Below are 20,731 nucleotides of genomic sequence, written 5' to 3' on the forward strand. Positions count from 1 at the left end.
TTAGAATTTGGCAAATTTCTTAAGACGGAGGATTACCCAGATCAACAGTTGCCAACAGGAAAAAAGTGGTTGGAGATTGTCAGTGTCAATTTACCACTCCCTTAAGATTTTTCAGCTCCCAACTGAAATTCTCATGAATCCTCCCACTAGTGAATCTTTTTCTGTGAAACACTGTAAGACTGGGGGAAGATCTTACTTTGCTTTTCAAAAGTTTTGCCTTAGACCATTATTTTCCTCTGCTGTGTAGCTTTAGAATTCAGAAAATGTCTTGAGGAGAAAGCTGGCCCTCAAATCTCCAATTTTGGCACTTCAGCCCTGTGGAAACAACAAAAATTCAGTGATTTTTTTTCACCCCAGTAGTTACTCCCTGCCTGCACCTAACCCAAATTCTTGGTCTGTTCCTATGCCTACGTTTGGCAGATGCCTCCAGGGATGGCTGCAGAGCCTCAGCTCACCTTTAAAAGGTCTGCCCTCTTTGCAGCATTATTCCCTTTAGTCCTCATTGCTTCATAGTCTTCTCGTGTGTCCGTTTTTTACTGCCTTTTATACTGCTCGGTGGGAGCACTGGCCTGCAGAAAACTAGGTCATTTCATCTAGCTTCATCTTGATACTGAAGCCAGGCATAAGTAGTACAAAGGAGAACACGATGAACCAATCTCACAATTATGAATAAGAAAATAGACTGAATCAAATTTTAGCAAAGCAGTTCCAAGGTGTTTGAAGAATGTAATTTCCCACTGCTATGTAGGACTTATTCTGGAAATGCAAGGATGGTTTGATATTTAAAAATCTGTGAATATAATTTATCACATTACTAGGTAAAAGAGACAAAGATCATAATTGTGTATTCTAAAAAGCCATTGTACAACATCCAGCCTGCACTCCTGATTACAAAAAATATTTAGTAAAATTCAACCAATATAATATTTCAGTAACATGATAGGGAGCACCTATGTGAAATTCAGCAATCACCATGGATTTAACAGTGGAACACTAAAAACATTTATTTGCATTTATATCAGAAGTATGGTGGGGCTTCTGGGTAGCTCAGTTGGTTAAGCAACTGACTTCAGCTCAGGTCATGATCTCACAGTTCATGAGTTCCAGCCCCTCATTGGGCTTACTACTGCTTTTATTCTATCAAATAAGGTTTAGAAAAAAAAAGAAATAAATAATACATATTCTCATTGTTCATAGATTATTACTGTGTGGTTGGATAACCACCACCACCCCCACCCCCCCGCAAATAACTTAAAAAAATAATTAGGACCAGTAAGACTTTAGTTGGTTAGATGGTCCACTTAGAAAACAAAAAAAAAATGCTGTATTCATTATTGGATTACAAGATCCCTGTAAATATACTTAACAAGTTATATGTAGGACCAATGTGAAGAACACTTCACAGAGTAATTTAAGAGAGACTTTATTATGTACAAATATATGCAGTATTTTAGATGGGAATATTTCATATTGCAGAGAATTTTTCCAAAATTAATCTAATTGCAGTGATAGGAATTTGGTGGTGGGGGGTCATCTTAACAAAATGATTCTAGAATTTATTTGGAGACAAAAATGGACAGTATTTGCCAGAAGATATGAATAAGTAAATTGAGTGTGGTCTTTTCCTAGAAATGTTCATTATACACTGAAAATTCAATTAAATACCCTTCTCCCATTGGAATAAACTGATAGATTAAAGAAAGAGAACATAAAATCTGTAAGTAGTTCAAAGTACATGTAAGAATCTAGTATATGGGGAAGGTGGTGTTCAGCAATTGCTGTTGCCACTACTGTCTGCTAATGTGGATAAAAAGGTGTTAAGTCCAAACTTCACTTATCAAAATAAGTTCTAGATCCAATGCCTGTTTACATTTTTAAAAAGAAAGAAATTAGGGGAGAATCAATAAAAATATTAGCAAGTATTTATTTGTCTAAAATATTAGCAAATATTTCTGTAATCTGTGAGTCACCATCCTAAGGGTGACACCAGGGGCACCTGGGTCTGTTACGGGCTTAGTCTGTTATGCTTCCAACTCTTGATTTCGGGTCAGGTAATGATCTTACAGTTTGTGAGATGGAGCCTCGTGTCTGGCTCTGTGCTGAGCATGGAGCCTGCTTAGGATTCTCTCCCCCTGCCCCATCTCTCTCTTTCTGTCTCTCTCACTCTCTCTGACCCTCCCCCTCCACTTGCATGTACATACTCTCTCTCTCAATAAATAAATAAAATAAAATAAGGATGACACCAAAGAGTGAAATCATTAAGGAAAAGGTTAATAATTTGGCTGCATAGAATGTTTTGTAAGAAAACAGATGAACATAAGGGAAGGGAAACAAAAATAATACAAAACAGGGAGGGAGATGAAACATAAGAGACTCTTAAATATAGAGAAAAACTGAGGGTTCCTGGAGGGGTTCTGGGTGGAGCAGATGAGCTAAATGGGCAAGGGGCATGAAGGAGGACACTTGTTGGGATGAGCACTGGTTGTTACATGTAGGGGATGAATCACTGGATTCTACTCCTAAAATCGTTAGTGGTCTATTTGATAACTAACTTGGATGTAAATGAAAAATAAAAATAAAAATAACTGTTTTGTAAGATACCTAAAAAGAATTAATAAAGAAAATAGAATGTAAACATATCAAAAAAAGTACTTAACAAGTATTCCAAAAGGTTAAAATCTGTACTATATAACAATATAACAACGTTGTTTCAAATTTAGTAAGAAAATAACACACAACTTGGGAAAATTTGTAAATGTTGTATTTTAGGCAGTCAGAAAAAAAGAAAAATATAAGATAACATGAACAAAATATGCAACTCTGGTAATAAGACAAATGTATTAATGTTGTAGGATATTTTTGCCTATAAACTTGCCAAAAGTAAATAAGAAAATGATGATGCTCAATATTTATGAGACACATTTCCAAAAATCGGTATTCTGATACATTGCTGGAAGGTGTGTAAATTGGTATATCCTTCTTGGTGGTCAGTTTTTCAATATGCCTCAAAAAACTCATAAAATTTGCTTACCTTTGACCCTGCAATCCAATCCCACTTTTAGCATTCTAACTTAATGAAATAATCATGGGTATATTATACAATTCAGATGTGAGTATGTTCAACATAGTATTTATTGTCTTTTGCATAGTGGAGTAGAGAATAAGTTAAAAGCCAGTAATAGATGTGTTAGCTCAATAAATTATTATATATTCACATAATGTGATGTCAGTCAGTCATTAAATTAATGGAGATAGATATTTATTGGTTTAAGATATGTTAATTATTTCTTGATTAGAAAAGTGGATTGCAAAATCATTTTATATAATATGATCTCACTTTTATTAATATAGATATAGACACATTAATCATTTATACTATATACAATAAAAAATCTAGAATTATGCACTCCCTGGTTTAACTATACTAATCTCTATATAGCTTTTAATTTTTTTCTTTTTGTTTATCTGTGTTTAAAAATATTTTTTCTGTCATGAAACATTTGCTACTTTTATAATTGTGGAGTGGGGGGGAGGTGATTTTAGAATTTTTATTCTCTGTTTCAAGATTATTCTGTCTTTGATAATTAATTTATATTAAAAAACACTTTTATTGAAGAAAGATGTTTACAAATGTGTTTCATTTTTTGAAAGGAAAATGGCTAATAGTATTTTGGCCGTAATGTCTCCTCCAGCATTGTACAGGTGCTTGAATGAGAAAGATTTTGGTATGTGATGAAAAATAAAATGTAGTAGTTCAAAGTCAAAGCCATTCTAAACAGGTGTTCCCTATATTTGTCTTCCTTGCTTTTTTTCTGTTCTTAAAAAAATAAAATGACACCCTCATGAGCATGACTGTTTTACATGCCATATTAATACAGAGTTCCTATGTATTCAGTAGTTATCATAGGTCAGCTCCATACTTACTTGAATGTCCAGGCCTTAGAAATAGCACTGTTAATCAGACTCATGTTTGTCTAACACAAAGTACATGCTTTTTCTATCAGTAGAGTTGTGACCTTTCTTGCAGGTCTATACTGTAAATAATTCGTTGAGGAGTTTTCCTTTTATTTTGTTTATTCTGAGCTGTCATTGCTATCTAAATACTATAACCTCTCAGCGTGGATCAGGATGATCGTGCTGTTCAGAATCAAAGTGGGTGGTGACTCAGCCCTAAATCCTCAATATTACTTCTGCAAATACCATGTTTCTGTGTAGTCTAGTATAGAGATCTTCTTTCTGAAGCCACTGTTAAAAAAAAAAGTATTTGCATTCACCAACCATTGTATTCTCTAGAATCAAATTAGTATGGGTTCTAAAATGATCCCTTCTTCTGGGTTTACACAGAGCAGAATAGACCACCCAGCACTTGTGTTTATGTTCGCCAATGTGCTGGATAACTTCTGCATGGAACCTTGTATTTATAAACTGTATTAGCCAAACAGAACTGTGTCTGAGATTTGCTCTTGTGCACTAATAGTGGAAGATGAGAGAGGAAAGAGCTATTTCTGAGGAAAAAACAAAAACAAAATCATTTGTCTTTTAATTAATATGAATATTTCTTTTCATATTTTCAACTCCCTAGCAAGAGTAGCTCTCTTCTCAAAGAGTGACTGAATAATAGGAAATATGTATATGGAAAGAACTGTAAAGAAAAAGCCAAAGACTGTATTGTTCTATTACATTTTGAAATCTCCAGGTTTTCTTAGTTCTCAGGGATGTTTTGTCACTACATAAGCAACATAACCCAGAGTATAGGGCGGTGCGCAGGTTTGTGTGTGTGAGAGAAAGACAAGGGAGGGAGGCAGAATGGAGAGGGAAAGAGAGTGTTTGGGTGGAAGTGGATGTCTTAGAATTTACTTCATCGAACACTGAATGGTTGGGGGCGGGTAATTGTTGAGATTTGCAACTATTTCCCTCTTGAAGTTTTGATGCCCAAGGTGGCCTACCTATTTTCACGAGGCACCCAGAAATGATTGTAATAATAACGTTTTCCACAGTTAGAATTCAAAATTGTTGCCACGTCCTTAAAGAGATGAGGTAAGTACACAAGCATGTTGGCAGGCTCCAGTTGTGTGATTTAGAATTTCAGGCACAGCTACCCAGTTTGCATGCTCAGCATAAGAGCATACTTTTGAGAATTTGTCCTGGTTATCCTAATAATTATCTCTCAGAAATGCATGAGAGAAAGGAAATGCTGTCTCAAGTAACAGACCCAGAGGAGGGAATCCTGACTTTGTTTTCTCTGTCTGCTCTTAATGTTAATTTATATGACCCGGGTCAAGATCTCTCTTAACCCATTTTGGTTTGCCTTAGTTTCTTGGTTTCTTAGTTTTCACAGTGTTACCTCTTCTTGGCCTTTCTTCCTGGGCAGTTATTTGATGGGCCATCTTTAAGGGAAGGTCATTTTCTATATAAAGGTTCCTGACATTTTTCCTGCCTAAAGCCCTTTTAAAATGACATTTCTCTTAGTACTGCATTTAATTCTGTGAACTGCTGCCATCTCAGGACCAACCAAATGATACTGCAAGTTAGGAAACTGTCAGTGCCTCCCATTAAGTATAAAATCTCTGTGACCATCAAGACTGTCCATAATATGACCTCCAAACTACCGTTTTGTCCTTGTCTCTCTCCATTTTCTATTTGCCCAAGATACTCCTTCCAAACTGAAGTAATGCTCTTTGTCAAACACATCAAACTATTTGCCACCCTTGTTGTTGTTCATACCTTTTTGTGTACTTTGACCGTGTGTATTGAAATTGAAATCTTTCCCATCCTTCAAGGCTCCTTTCAAATCCCACAGCTTCCATGAAGCCTTCTCCTGTTCTCCCAACCAGGTATGACATCTTTCTTTTTCATTTGGCACTTATTATATGGCACTAACCTAATTCTGTCCTGGGTGGGATGTGTGTCATTGACCTATGTGCTTATTTCAGGAAAGGGGAGCGTGGTAAGTTAGAAGTACCTACTATCTTCCAGATGCTTTACGTGTGTTACATGTCATCCCAATTAATGAAGATGCAAAATGCCTTAGGCAGATGAGTATGATCCCAGTTTCAATGAGGACAGTGTGAACTCAGGAAAGTTACATACTTTGTAAGAGATACCAGAAATAGGCGGCAGTGTCAGGATTTAAACAGATGTATTTGACTTTATAACTTTTCCTCTGTACCATTGTGCCTATTAAATTGATTGCCAGCCATAGGACTGTAAACTGTGGCCACACAGAGACCTTGTTTGATTCATGTCTGTCTGTGTGTACTGTGCAGTTCCTTGCATGAAGTGGTGCACAGTAAGTTTTTGTGGAGTTTTCTTATTTTGTGTAATAAATTAAGTGAATTCCTACCTAAGGATCGAAAACCATTTTGGGATCATGTGTATCATTAAAAGTACTCATTTAATTATTAAAAAGAAAAGTCACAAAGTGTTATTCTGAGACAAAGACCAAAAGTTTGGGTTAGAATTCTTTGTTTTTAAATTTTATTTTATAGAGGGAGAGAGAGCGTGTGCTGCAGTGGGCAGAGAAGCAGAGGTGGAGGAGGGGGGAAGAGGGAGAGAGAATGAGAATCTCAAGCAGGCTCTATGCTCAGCCCTGAGGCTGACAAAGGGCTCCATCCCATGACCCTGCGATCATGACCAGAGCTGAAATCAAGAGTTGGATGCTGAAGGGACTGAGCCACCCAGGCACCCCTCTTTGGCTTAAAATTCTAAATTGGTCTTTCTCCTTCCATATCCCCTTAAATGTACCCAAATAAAAAAAGATCATTGTGTTTCAAGTGACAGAGTCATAATTTAAACATAACTTGCATTTATGTTTCACTTTATGATACTCCAACTTCTTTTTTTTTTCTTTTATATATTCTCATTATTTCATTTGGATTTTTAAACAAACTTTATGATATATAAACAGTTATTATTTTCCCCATTTGACAAATGTGAAAACTGAGGCCTAAAGTGGTCTTGCTCAGGGTCAGAAAATGAATCAATAGTGGGGCAGATCCTAGGTTTTTTTTTGTTTTGTTTTGTTTTGTTTTGTTTTTTTCCTCTGGGTCATGCTTTCTCCACTGTATAAAACCATCTCTTCATATTTAATAATACTGTGTTTGGCTCTTTTTCTTTCTCTGCCTGTCTCTGTCTCTGTTTCTGTGTGTGTGTGTGTGTGTGTGTGTGTGTGTGTGTGTGTGTGAATTTTGTTGCAAGGAATAAATGAGAATATACATGTTAAAATTATATTCTCATATATATGTTCTCATTTATTCCTTGCAAGAAATTGGCAAAAAGGTGTTATTATCTCATTTTACAGATAAGAAAAGTAAATCATGGAGAGGCTTATGTATCAAAAAGTAATGATCTAAGAGCAGTGGAGCTGGGCTGTGAACTGCCTCCAAAGCCCATGTTCTCTTCTCTCTTGGCTCTGCTATTTCTAAACTCTGCAGGGGGTACACGAGGCTTCGTTTCATGGAGACATCATTTAAATGTCTATCCTCTGTGAGATTCTTATTCAGTATTTTTGTTAGTGTGTAAAATTGTATTCATTATGAACAGAACAGTTCCCAGCAGGGGAGGTAAATTGTGATAATATGTACAGAAAGTGGAAACTCTGGTAATGGGAAGGATACTAGTTAAGTGGGTTGCCTGTTTCTAACCTAACCTAGTTCCCTTAGCTGACATCTCATGTGGAAGTTCTCCTGTCTAATGGTAATAATGATTCTCTAAATCAGCTCAGTCTCTGTGGTTTTCACTTGAACGAAACGTAGGCGTGGCTTGGAGATATTGTGGGTTTGGTTCCAGACCACAGCAATAAATTGAATTTTGCAATAAAGCAAGTCAAGTGAATGTTTTTGGTTTTTCCGTTCATGTAAATTATGTTTACACTATACTGTAGTCTATTAAGTATTCAGTAGCATTATGTTTAACAATCCAATATATATACCTTAGTTGAAAAATGCGTTATTGCTAAAAAATGCTAATCATCATCTCTGAGCTTTTAATGTGTTGTAGTTTTTTTTTTTTTTGTGATGGAGGGTCTTTCCTTGATGTTGATGGCTGCTGACTGATCAGGGTGATGGTCACTGAAGGTTGGGGTGGCCGTGGCAATTTTCTTGCAAATAAGACAGTGAAGGGGCACCTGGGTGGCTCAGTTGGTTAAGTATCTGACTGTGGCTCAGGTCATGATCTTACAGCTCATGAGTTCGAGCCCTGCGTTGGGCTCTGTGCTGACAGCTCAGAGCCTGGAGTCTGCTTCAGATTCTGTCTCCCTCTCTCTCAGCCCCTCCCCCACTTGCTCTCTGCCTCTGTCTCTCTGTGTCTTTCTCTCAAATATAAATAAACTTTTAAAATATTACAAAAAAAAAAAAAAAGACAGCAAAGTTTGTTCTGTCGATCAACTTTTCTTTCCAGGAATGATTTCTCTGTAGCATGTGATGCCTTTCGATCACATTTTACTGGCTCAACAAAGCTTCTTTCAAGATTGGAATCAATCCTCTCCAGCCGTGCCACTGTTTGTCAACTGAGTTTATGTGGTGTTCTACTAAGTCACTTGGTATCATTCCAACCGTCCTCACAGCATCTTCACCAAGAGTAGATGCCATCTCAAGAAACCCCTTTCTTTATGCATCCATAAGAAACGGTTCCTTATTGGTTCAAATTGTATCCCGAGATTGCAGCAATTCAGTCTTATCTTCAGCCTCTGCTTCTATTTCTAGTTCTCTTGCTCTTTCCACTACATCTGCAGTTATTCCCTCCACTGCCTTGAACCTTCTATTTATAAAAAACAAAATATCTACGAAGCGAAATAGAGTGAAGTGCAATAAAATGAGGTATGCCTGTAAGGAAGTTCCAGGTGTTCTTAAGGAACCAGAGGAATCAAAGCCTTCAGGATATCTATCAAATTCTTGTTCAGATTAATTATATAGGTAGAGACAGTGTCCAAGGAATTTTTTTCTTTTTTTGTGTTTTTCCCCCCTGTGATACAACAAATGACAGATTTGCTGATAATTTCTCTGTCTACTGAGAAATCAGTATTCCCTGATTATATGCTGTTAAGATTTTGATTATTTGAGTTACATAGAGTACATAGAAATCAACCGGTTAGCTCCTTATTAGTGTGGTACTGAGGTTGTGAGTTTAGTTTGGGACTTACATCCTTCAGGAGTTTTGTATTTCTTTAGAGACATCTTTGTGTGTTGAGCTATTACTTGGCACTTTTCCTCCAGAAAACTGTTACCAACGGCCATGGCCATTCTTTGGTAGTTATCAGCTGGTAGTCCTTTGCCTCTTTAATGATATTGGTCTTTACATTGTCTCCTGCTCTTATAATTGTTAAATAAAAGATTAAGAAAGTTTAAATGCTAAGAAACATATACTTCTAATCTTGTTTTTGGTGCTGAGATAAGGTAGAAAGTAAGGAGAATCTAGTGCTTAAAGGAGCACAAAATGCTACAACTCTCCATATCTAATACACTGTTTAGAGTCAGAGATACCAGTGAGAACATCTTGGACACTACTCTGTCTGGTCACTTTAAAAGCTCACATAACTTTATAAAATGGGAAGGAGGCAGCTCTGAGTCTTTCTCATTGTTGCTGAGGTAGTGAGAAACTTGAAATTCTCTGAGGACAAAACAATTATTTCAACATTGCTTATGAGGAGATCAAAGAATTAAGAACATCCCTAACTGTGTAATAATAGGTAAATGGCTGTATAAACGATAATACTATTGATCAAGGAACTATTATGCGTTTGTTAAAACTAGTATTATGAATATCAAATAATAACATTGCACTGCAAAGTGTTTATAATATAATATTAAATGAAAAAAGCAGAGTGAAAATTTTACAAACATGATTACAAGTATGTGAAAACTGTAAAAGCGTGTTAGTGGGAAAAATGTTCAGTGAGGAAATATGTGAATTATAAGTAATTGTGTTTGTGGTGTGGCTTCGTAATCTTATTCAAAATTGCCACTTTATAATTTCTTTGTTATTGGCATTTTAAAAATATAATTTATTGTCAAATTGGTTTCCATACAACACCCAGTGCTCATCCCAACAGGTGCTCTCCTCAGTGCCCATCACCCACTTTCCGCTCTCCCCACCCCCATCAACTCTCAGTTTGTTCTCAGTATTTAAGAGTCTCTTGTGGTTTGCCTCCTCCATCTCTGTAACTTTTTTTCCCCCCTTTCCCTCCCCCATGGTCTTCTGTTAAGTTTCTCAAGATCCACATAAGAGTGAAAACATATGGTATCTGTCTTTCTCTGCCTGACTTATTTCACTTAGCATAATACTCTTCAGTTCCATCCACGTTGCTACAAATGGCCAGATTTCATTCTTTCTCATTGCCACGTAGTACTCCATTGTATATATAAACCACAACTTCTTTATCCATTCGTCATTTAATGGACATTTAGGCTCTTTCCATAATTTGGCTATTGTTGAAAGTGCTGCTATAAACACTGGGGTACAAGTGCCCCTATGCATCAGCACTCCTGTATCCCTTGGGTATTGGCATTTTAAAACTATTTAAGCAGGGGTGCCTGGTGGCTCAGTTGGTTAAGCATCCAACTTCTGTTCCGGTCATGATCTTGTGGTTTGTGAGTTCAAGCCCCCCTCGGGCTCTCTGCTATCAGCACAGAGCCTGTTTTGGATCCTCTGTCCCCTGCTCTCTGCCCCACCCCTCCTCTTGCTCTCTCTCTCTCTCTTAAAAATAATAAGTAAACATTTAAAAAAAACCTAAAAGTATTTAAGCATTTGCTTTATTAAAACATTTTTAGATCTTTGTGGCTTTTTCCAAGTCAGACTTGCCTTTGCTCATAAATTACAATAGTGAAAGATTTCAGTCTTCTTCATTTAGCTCATTCCATTCTTCAGAGTAACACGTTTTACAGATTAAATTTAGGCAAAGGTAGGTAAATTATTGTCCAGGATCATACAAGTCAGTATATGGTAGAATAGAGATTTAGATTGAGGCCTCCCATGCTGAAGCCCAAGATCTTTTTGCTATAGTAAACAAGTTGCTTTTTTCCCTAAAATTTTGAAGACTAAAGGAGTAAGTTTGGTTTGGAATTTGTGGACGTTCTGTCGAATTGAGGTGTCCTAGCAAAGTTCTAGGGAAGGGGACTGAGAAACATCATCAGGATTAGATCAGGAATAATAAATCACCATTGAGGACAACTAAGGGCGTGTGATCATTATAGGAAGACCATAATGCACTTTATCTTTATGCCACTTTATTTTCAGATGTGTATTTCAAAAACACCTGTGTGTCTGTCATGCCCTCTGCTTAGAAATTTTTAATGATTTGTGCTTTTTCTAGTATAACTCTTAGTCACATTACCTATATTCCCTGTAATTCCTCTACATAAACCCTTGACTTCAGCCAAGTAGATCTGTTCACTGTTATCAAACATACTATGCTTATTTCTGGTTGTAAACTTTTGTTCATGGTTTTCTTTCTCCTTGGAAGGACTTATCATCTCACTTTCAAATCTTTCCTTCCTTTAAAATACAACTCAAAGCCTGTTTTCCCAGTGAAGTCTTTCTGGACTGTGCACCCCACCCCCCGCCCCCCAGCTGAAGTCATATCCCAAGGGCTTGACTTTCTTATAAACTTATACAGATCTTAATGGTTTCATTCTCTATTTAAAACGTAAGGTATGTTATCTTAAATTACTGCTTTTTAAAAAAAATATAGTCCCTTTATCATCTCTCAGGTTACAAGTTCTTTGAAGGAAAATGTCTTATACTTTTTAATATATCCTCCAACGCTAAGTAGGTATCCAGTGAATGTCATGATGAGATTGGATGAGTCTGATAGCAACATTATGCATGGAGCAGTGACTTCGAACTCACATGACTGTTTGCTATCACATGACATCTTTTCTATTACAACTCTCTAATATAAACTTATTTTGCTTTACAATTCCATCTCTTCGAGAATGAAGTTGGGAAAACACTGCAAAGGTAATTTATCCAAGTTCCCAAGAAAGGAAATAATTGCTGCTTGGGAATATTGCAGTCAGGTCATTCTAAAGTACGTTTTTACTTCTTTGACACGATGGCAAATTTGAGCCTGCCATTGGTGCCAAGATACTGTAGCACGTTTAGTGCACATGTTGTGGGGTGAGGAGTTCACAGTTAAATGAACAGGAATCTGGTACATGCCACTGTTCTGCAATACTTTCATGGTGGTTTATAGCCACAGTTTTAATATGGCTTAGTAAGTGCTTGAACTTCTCTAAACAAATAACACACATTACTGGGAATCAGACACAGTGCATACTTGCCCCTGGGGACTCCTCCTACTTTGAATTAGCAACTACAGGCTTGTTGCTCTTGAGCTCCCTGGCTGTAGATGAGGTCCAGACCCTGATTAAGGAAAAACTACTTTCTTAAAAAGTGATTAGAGTCTCTCTCTCTCTCTCTCTCTCTCACAGACACACACACGCAGCCAAAAAAATGAATTTTCTACCTTGAAATGCTTCCCTGATATTTTTAAAAAGAGTTTGTGTTTACCACATACACTTGTTATTTTTATTTCATTTAGGGTAATTGGCCTTTACAGTGTTCCTGCAAATGAATGATTTACTCTCTTTAACTGTTCCAGGATGGAGACTTTCGTCAGTACTTACAGTGATTGTCACACTAAAGAAGCAAAGCCGCTTTAAGTTCTGTGTTTGTATATGTGTGTTTTGTTCTGTTTGGGTAGATTGCTATTTTTTGTTTTTCTTGGAAGTTTCCTTTAATCATTGTGTATCGTGGTAATTCCTTTGGGAGATAGTGTTAGGATCAAGAAAGAGGTGACAAGGACCTGAAAATGGGAGGCCGTCTTTCAGTAGACAAACGGGTCCTAACTCTGCAGTTTCAAGAAGTCTGACATGAACCCCTTGAGTTTTCTTTAGAACTCTATTTTTGGTGCCATGTTGACCATATCTGTATTTCTGCTGTTGTAAAACAGATATGGTGACCCCTATGGCTCCTTGTTTTAGTTAAGAGTCCCCTGGAAAAATGTGTTTTTTAAAAAATAGCCCATCTTTTAGAGAAGGGAATAACTTCATTTGCTATTTGTTTTTTAAACTGAAGAATAACGAACCTAGAAGAGTGAACAAATCATATAGTTTGAAGAATGTTCACCAAGTAGGTCGTCCTGTGTTTTCAGCATGAAGATCAGGAAACAGAACATTATCAACTTCCCCATCAAATCTCTACCTTTCTTCCTGAGGGTAATCACTATCCATACTTTCAGTACCTGTAGCTTGGTTTTGCTTGGTTGGTAGAACGATGCAGCGTGTACTCTTTTGTGTCATTTCTTAGGCTCAGCATTACAATCATGAGGTATATCCATTGCATGTAGAAGTAATATAGGTTACTCAATGTCATCTCAAGGGTCCTTATAAAAGGGAGGTAGGAGTGTCACAGAAAAGGAGATATAATGATGGAAACAAAGGTCAGATTGATGTAGACAGGAGCCAAGGAAGGTGGGAAGCCTCTAGAAGCTGAAAAAAAGCAAGGAACAGATTTTCGCCTTAAGCTTTTATAAGGAATGTTGCCTTAGTTTTATAAGACCTATTTTGGACTCCTAACCACCAGAACTGTAAGATAATAAATCTGCATCGTTTCAAGTCACTAAATTTAGGGCAATTTGTTACAGGAGCAATAGGAAGCTCATATAACTGTACTATAACATGTTGGTCTTCAGACTGTTTACACTATTAAAAGTTATTAAGGAATTCAAAGATCTTTTGTTTATGCTATTTATAGCTGTTAATATTTAACATATTTGAAGTTGAGACTGAGAAATTCAAAAATATTTCTTATTTTTTAATTTTTCATGTTTAGTTTTGAGAGAGAGACAGCGTGAATGGGGTAGGGCAGAGCCAGAGGGAAACACAGAATCTGAAGCAGACTCCAGGCTCTGAGCTGTCTGCACAGAGCCTGACGTAGGGCTCAAACCCACGAACCGTGAGATCGTGACCTGAGCCGAAGTTGGACACTTAACCGACTGAGCCACCCAGGCGCCCCATAAAAATATTTACTTATTTTAAATAATAACAATAATATACTTATTATTTGTTAACCTGAATAATATATTTTTCAAGAAAAATGACCATATTTTCCAAAACAAAAGAAATGTAGTGAAAAGAATGGCATTATTTTATGGTTTATACAGCTTTAATGTCTGGCTTAATAGAAGAAAGTCAGATATCTCAAATCTGCTTTTGTAACAGTCTGTTGTAATCAATTGCTTTGTTTAAAGTATATGATAAAATCTGGTCTCACAGGTATGTTGCATAAAGGAGTAGTTCTTTAATGGTCTGTTCAGATTATTGTTGATATTCTTTGACATTACAGCAAAACTTGACGTGATAGTTTCATAAAGGTTAGTTGTAATGTGGAATCTGAAATCTTATCAGTGAATGTGTCATATTCTGTTACCTTAATGTTCATTGGTCTGTTTTGTGTTTTGAATAGATCTTTTACCCATGTGTGATTTGTAGCATTATGCATATATCATTTAGAAAATGTTGGTTTACTCAGTTATGCAGATCTTCACAATGTTGGCATATTTTATTATATAATACCAGAAAAACACAATCCACATTCAGTCATATTACCACCAGTCTCATTCAAAAAGTCTTTTAAGAGGGGGGCCTGGGTGGTTCAGTTGGGTAAATGTCCAACTCTTGATTTCAGCTCAGGTCATGATCTCACAGTTGTGGGATTGAGCCCCACATCTGGCTCCGCACTGAGCATGAGCCTGCTTGGGATTCTCTCTCCCTCTCTCGCTGCCCCTCTCCCCCTCAAGCATTCTTTCTCTCTCTATCAAAATAAATAAATAGACATTAAAAAAAATAAAGTCTTTTAAGTATTGGGAAACTATATCATGGTGGCAGATACTAGTTTTCCAAAATTCATATTTTTGCTTCCAGGCTTGACTTGTGTCATTGGCAACTAATACCGTCAGATGTTTTCTTTAAAGTGGCAGGATCATTTCAATCATTTTTAAGAAAATGCCTACCGAAACCCCAAGTCTGAATAACCATAATTTGTCTGTCGGCTGTTCTTTCAGGTGAAAAGGGTGTCCCATGAAAAAGAGGCTAGTTCAGCTTGCACCCAAACAATTACACAAATGTTTTCCTTGAGACGGTTATTATCCTTTGCTATGCAACGTAAATGTTTTATGCATATGTCCCGATTTGTCACACAGAGCCGACCCAGGGCTTGAATCCATGGACTGCGAGATCATGACCTGAGCTGCAGTTGGACACTTGACCAACTGAGCCACCCAGGCGCCCCTGCAACATAAATGTTTTATGCATACTTCCCAATTTGTGACACAGAATATAAAAAAGTCAAACTGAAGAGTTGGGATTTAATAAGATGAATAATTTTTACTGCTTCAACAAAGACATTCTTAAATGAAACTGGCATTTTGTTTTATTGTGAGTACATGGTGTTGAAGAATACAAAGGTTACTAGTACAGTTGGGTACCATAGGGTTAATTCATGCTAAGGTACCAGTGGTTTTGCCAGTCATTGCTTTTGCAAATATCAGCACAAGTGAAATGTCATCAGTGTGAATGTCAACACAGTGAAAAAAGATATCATCTTAGTGTTGTTATGAAAGTTGTTTTGACTTAGTGGACACCTTGAGGGGTGTCCAGAATACTCTTTGGCATCTGCAGACTACACTTTGAGAACTAATCTGCTGATTATGAGTTCATTATAGGATATACGTATCACGAACAGTTGTTCCCTAGAAAATGGCTTGCCTTTTCACTCTCTTAATGGTGTTTTTGGTGCATATTCCTTTGAGAAGTATAAATTTATTTTGTGGTACAATTTTTCAAAATTAAACCTTTTACCCCCCCTAAGGAATTGACATATTGGTCATGACAAGTTGGTCACATTACCATTTTTCTATTCTACTTCTCTGTGCCGCACTTCTGATTTCCAGTCCTTCTATTTTCTTCCTTAGTAGATTGGAATTGTCCATTCTCTAGTGTTGGTGTATGTGATCTCTGCTCCTTACAAGCCTGCATTCTTTAATTGCATAGCTTCAATATACTTTGTTTTATGGTTCAAACACTGCAGGTAACTTAAAGCATTCATGATATTAACTGGTAGGTTGGAGAGGAAAAGGGAAAGATTATAAAAGTGAATCTCAATTACACGAAGGTAGAATTTTCTAGATCACAGATATTTTTTCATGAACAGTTTTAAGTCTAGAAGATTTTTATTTCAGGACGTGAGTTATTCAATATTATCTTAAAATCATGAACCTTTAAATGTAGTAAATAACAATATAGTCTATCATGTAGTAAGCATTTAATAAATACCAGCTACAAAATTTATAGCAGATAATATTAAATCTTACATTATAGGTATTGTTATTATTAAAACTTGAAAATCCTTCTGTAATATATACAAGAGACATCAGTTATTTCATTATTAAAGGAAAAGTATTGATTTGCTGCCTTGTAGGTGGTAAAGGAAATATGAGATGTCAGTTCCCGAGGGGACATTTAATTGTTCTCTTTCTTTAGGGTTTCCCTTTCCTTTAACAGTGGCCCATAGGGATCCTTCCAGTGTTTTTTGTTTATCTCTTTACCTTCCTGGTGGAACCTGGCTCCCAAGTGTAGGGCAGGGACTGAGTCTAATGAGCATGAGCTTTATAGCATGTTGAGTTTCAATAATAATGCTTAAAACTTCAGTCCTAGTTCAGCTCTGAAGTTAGTGCAAGGCACCAGACTACTGCAAATAATATGGCTATGATTAGACCTGATGATACCTATTTTATGGTATTGAGAGAAGCTTGCTTGCTAGACCTGGCACAATTGTATTACTGATGCTAACTGTAGAAAATCATGAGGACTGCCTGGGGACAGTTGTCTGATTCAGTGAATTCCTCTAATTATGTTATATAGCATTTGATCTGCTTTTGATGAACAGCTACTACTACCCAAGACTACCAAACTGTAATGTCTTTATGGATAACTTGTCTGTGACTCACCTTGATCCTGTTTTGCCATGAGTTAACAAGTAACCTCTTCCATTGTTTAAATCTTCTGCTATTTTTAATCATGTGGAAATCATGTGATTAATTTTTAATGGACCTATAACCTCTGCAATATATGGCCTTTGCCTTTCAGGGCCCTCTGGTAAATTTGCCAGTCTGTCTCTGATGTCTCTTTGGAGATTGAGCAGATATTTGGCTTATTAAATGCTTCTAGTCCAAAAACCTAGAAGACACTCTGAGAATGTGATCTTATCCGAATACCAGAGTTTAGCTTTTTTTTCCTCTTTCCTTCTTATCTTGTCTACATTAACAGGGTATGTCTACATTAACAGGAATGCTGAGGACCCTGGCACAGTTTTCTGGAGACCTCATTTTTGTCTATTTATTTATTATTTTTCTAAAGGATAGACATCCCATCATGGAGAGGAAGCAATTTGTAGCTGGCTGCTGTGAGCATTGTTACTGGCTCTTACCATTAATTTGCTACCTTTTATTTAGAGTAAAATCTGGATACCCAATAGCCCTCTGTCTCTTCTTCTAGAAATGGGAAAGCCAAATGCTGGAAAACTTGGTTGCATAGAATATGGATTTGATCTGTTTTGAATGGATCTAACAAGTAGAAGTTAGAGAGAGGAAAATTAAATAGAGCATGAACTAGTTAATTTATGGTCAACATTAGAACAGAGAATAGATGATTTTTAATGGAATGTTATAAAGGTAATACACACATAGGTTAGACTGTTACAAAGGTAATACATACATAATGTTAGACCAGCGCTGTGTCTCCAACCCTGACATTCCTGTGCTTCTTCCTCTGTGTGCTGGAATCACATATGAAGAATAACTTGATGTCTAATTTGATATGATTTGATACAGTATGTGTGTAATATTTATAGGTCATCCAGCACAGTAACTATGAAAACATATTAAAAATTATACTAATAGTTAAGATAATTTTAAATCAAGGCCTTAATCTGAGGTGATTTTCACCTTATATTTCTTATTTTGCTCTTATGTAGTTATTAAATACTTGTGTTTGACCCAATATAGTTAGTTGTAGAACTTAATTGGGAGGGATCTGTTCTAAAAGTTTATCACTCTGTCTCCAATAACTGCAGTGGGGGGGGGGAAAAGATAATGCTGTAAGACAGCTTAGAAAGTGAATTAGGAACATAAATAGCAAAGGTAAAGGATTTACTTCATTTTATTTTTTATTTTAATTCCAATATAGTTAAATCCAGTATTATATTGGTTTCAGGTGTACAATACAGTGATGTAATGATTCTACACATTACTCAGTGCTTATGGTGATAAGTGTCCTCTTTAATCCCCTTCACCTATTTCACCCATCCCCCCACCCACCTTTCCTCTGGTTATCTGTCAGTTTGTTCCCTGTAGCTAAGAATCTGTGTTTTGGTTTGTCTCCTTTTGTCTTTGTTCGTTTGTTTTGTTTCTTAAATCCCACATATGAGTGAAATCTTATGGTATTTGCCTTTCTCTGACTGACTGGCTTCATTTAGCATTAAACTCTCTAGATCCATCCACTTTGTTGCAGATGGCAAGATTTCATTCTTTTTTATGGCTGAGTAATATTACAATGTGTGTGTGTGTGTGTGTGTGTGTGTGTGTGTGTGTGTGTATACACGCCACATTTATCCATTCATCTATGGATGGACACTTGGGTTGTTTCCATAATTTGGCTGTTGTAAATAATACTGCAGTAAACAAAAGGGTGCATATATCTTTTTGAATTAGTGCTTTTTGTATTCTTTGGGTAGTACTGCAATACCCAGTAGCACAATTACTGGATTATATGGTAATTCTATTTTTAATTTTTTGAGGAACCTCCATTCTGTTTTCTGCAGTAGCTGCACCAGTTTGCATTTCTATCAATAGTGCAGGAGGGTTCCTTTTTCTCCACATCCTCGCCAACCTTCATTGTTTCTTGTATTTTTTATTTTAGCCATTCTGACAGGTGTGAGGTAGTGTCTCATTGTGGTTTTGATTTGCGTTTCCCTGATGATGAGTGATGTTGAACACCTTTTTGTGTATCTGTTGGCCATCTCTATGTCTTCTTTGGAGAAATGTCTGTTCATGTCTTCCGCCCATTTTTTAATAGGATTATTTGTTTTTTGGGGTGTTGAATTTATCAGTTCTTTACAGAGTTTGGAAACTAGCCCTTTATCAAATATGTCATTTAGAAATATCTTCTTCCATTCAGTAGGTGCCTTTTAGTTTTCTTGGTTTCCTTTGCTGTACAGAAGCTTTTTATTTTGATACAGTCTCAATAGTTTATTTTTGCTGTTGTTTCCCTTGCCTCAGGAGACATACCTAGGAAAATGTTGCTGTGGCCGATGTCAGAGAAATTACTGCCTGTGCTCTCTTCTAGGATTTTTATAGTTTCAGGTTTCACATTTAGGTCTTTAATCCGTTTTGAGTTTATTTTTGTGTATGGCCTGAGAAAGTGGTCCAGTTTAATTCTTTTGCATGTAGCTGTCCAGTTTGCTCAACAATCACTTGTTGAAGAGACTATCTTTTTCCTATTGCATAGTCTTTCCTGCTGTGTCAAAGATTAATTGATCATATAAGCATGGGTTTATTTCTGGGCTCTCTATTCTGTTCCATTCATCTTTGGTCTGTTTTTGTGCCAGTACCATACTGTTTTGGTTACTACAGCTTTGTAGTATGTCTTGAAATCAGGGATTGTGATACCTCCAATTTTGTTCTTTTTTTTTTTTTTTAAAGTTTGCTTTGGGTATTCTGGATCTTTTGTGGTTCCATACAAATTTTAAGATTATTTGTTCTAGTTCTATGAAATATGCTATTGGTATTTTGAGAAGGATTGCATTAAATCTGTAGGTTCCTTTGGTAGTATGGACATTTAGTAATATTTATTCTTCCAATCCATGAAATGGAATATCTTTCTATATGTTTGTGTTGTCTTCAATTTCTTTCATCATTGTTTTATAGTTTTCAGAGTACAGGTCTTTCACCTTGCAAAGGAAAAGGATTAGAACATAATTTCTAACTTAGTGCTCTGGCGTAAGACTTCCAAAGTCTACATAATATGAGCTGTGGATTATTTTCCTTATAGGCTTAAATGTAAGTGAAACAACAGATTGGCAATTATGTACTTTTATTTTGCTTTCTGGCACTATGGAATCTCATATGACTGTTTTTAATTTGTGAATATATAAAAGAATGCTAGTGACACTGTATCTCTCCTCAGAGTCCTTAGCCATCTTCCCAGATGGAAACTGTGACAATTATAGTGTCCTCTCCATGACTGGACAGAGTTTCTATTGAAGTGACCTGATCCATGGCGAATCTCCTGTCCAGATGTTCTAAGACAACATTGTACTCCCTATTTATAAAGAACTCTGGCTTGAAATTTGAATATATTATTAATTTAAGCAGATGCTCCAAACCAAGGGAGTTTTTTTTTTTAATAGCACAACATATGGTCATTTTTGCTAATTTTTATAGTTTACTTTCATGTTCTATACAGCCACTATTTTAGTTGTCTAGGTGGTATGTTTGGTTTATCATTTAGTTCATCTATTCAATGTTCCCATGATAAAATCGTTTTGTTAATTGAGAGACAATGATAATGGATATCTGGACTTTCCTCCCACCTTAGATTATTATTTCAGGTACACCTTAGGTGAGAATGCATGAAGAAAAATATCAAAAGAACCTTATTTTCCTCTATGTAAGCTG

The 20,731-nt window shown here is 36.4% G+C and overlaps 1 protein-coding gene across 7 annotated transcripts in view; it reads left to right on the forward strand.

The window, feature by feature from the left end:
- Nucleotides 1-20,731, forward strand: part of EXOC6B (exocyst complex component 6B) — a 626,910-nt gene that overhangs the window by 374,862 nt on the left and 231,317 nt on the right. The gene's annotated exons all lie outside the window — the stretch shown is intronic.

This window comes from Neofelis nebulosa, chromosome 9 (assembly GCF_028018385.1).
Source record: "Neofelis nebulosa isolate mNeoNeb1 chromosome 9, mNeoNeb1.pri, whole genome shotgun sequence".
Lineage (NCBI taxonomy): Eukaryota > Metazoa > Chordata > Mammalia > Carnivora > Felidae > Neofelis > Neofelis nebulosa.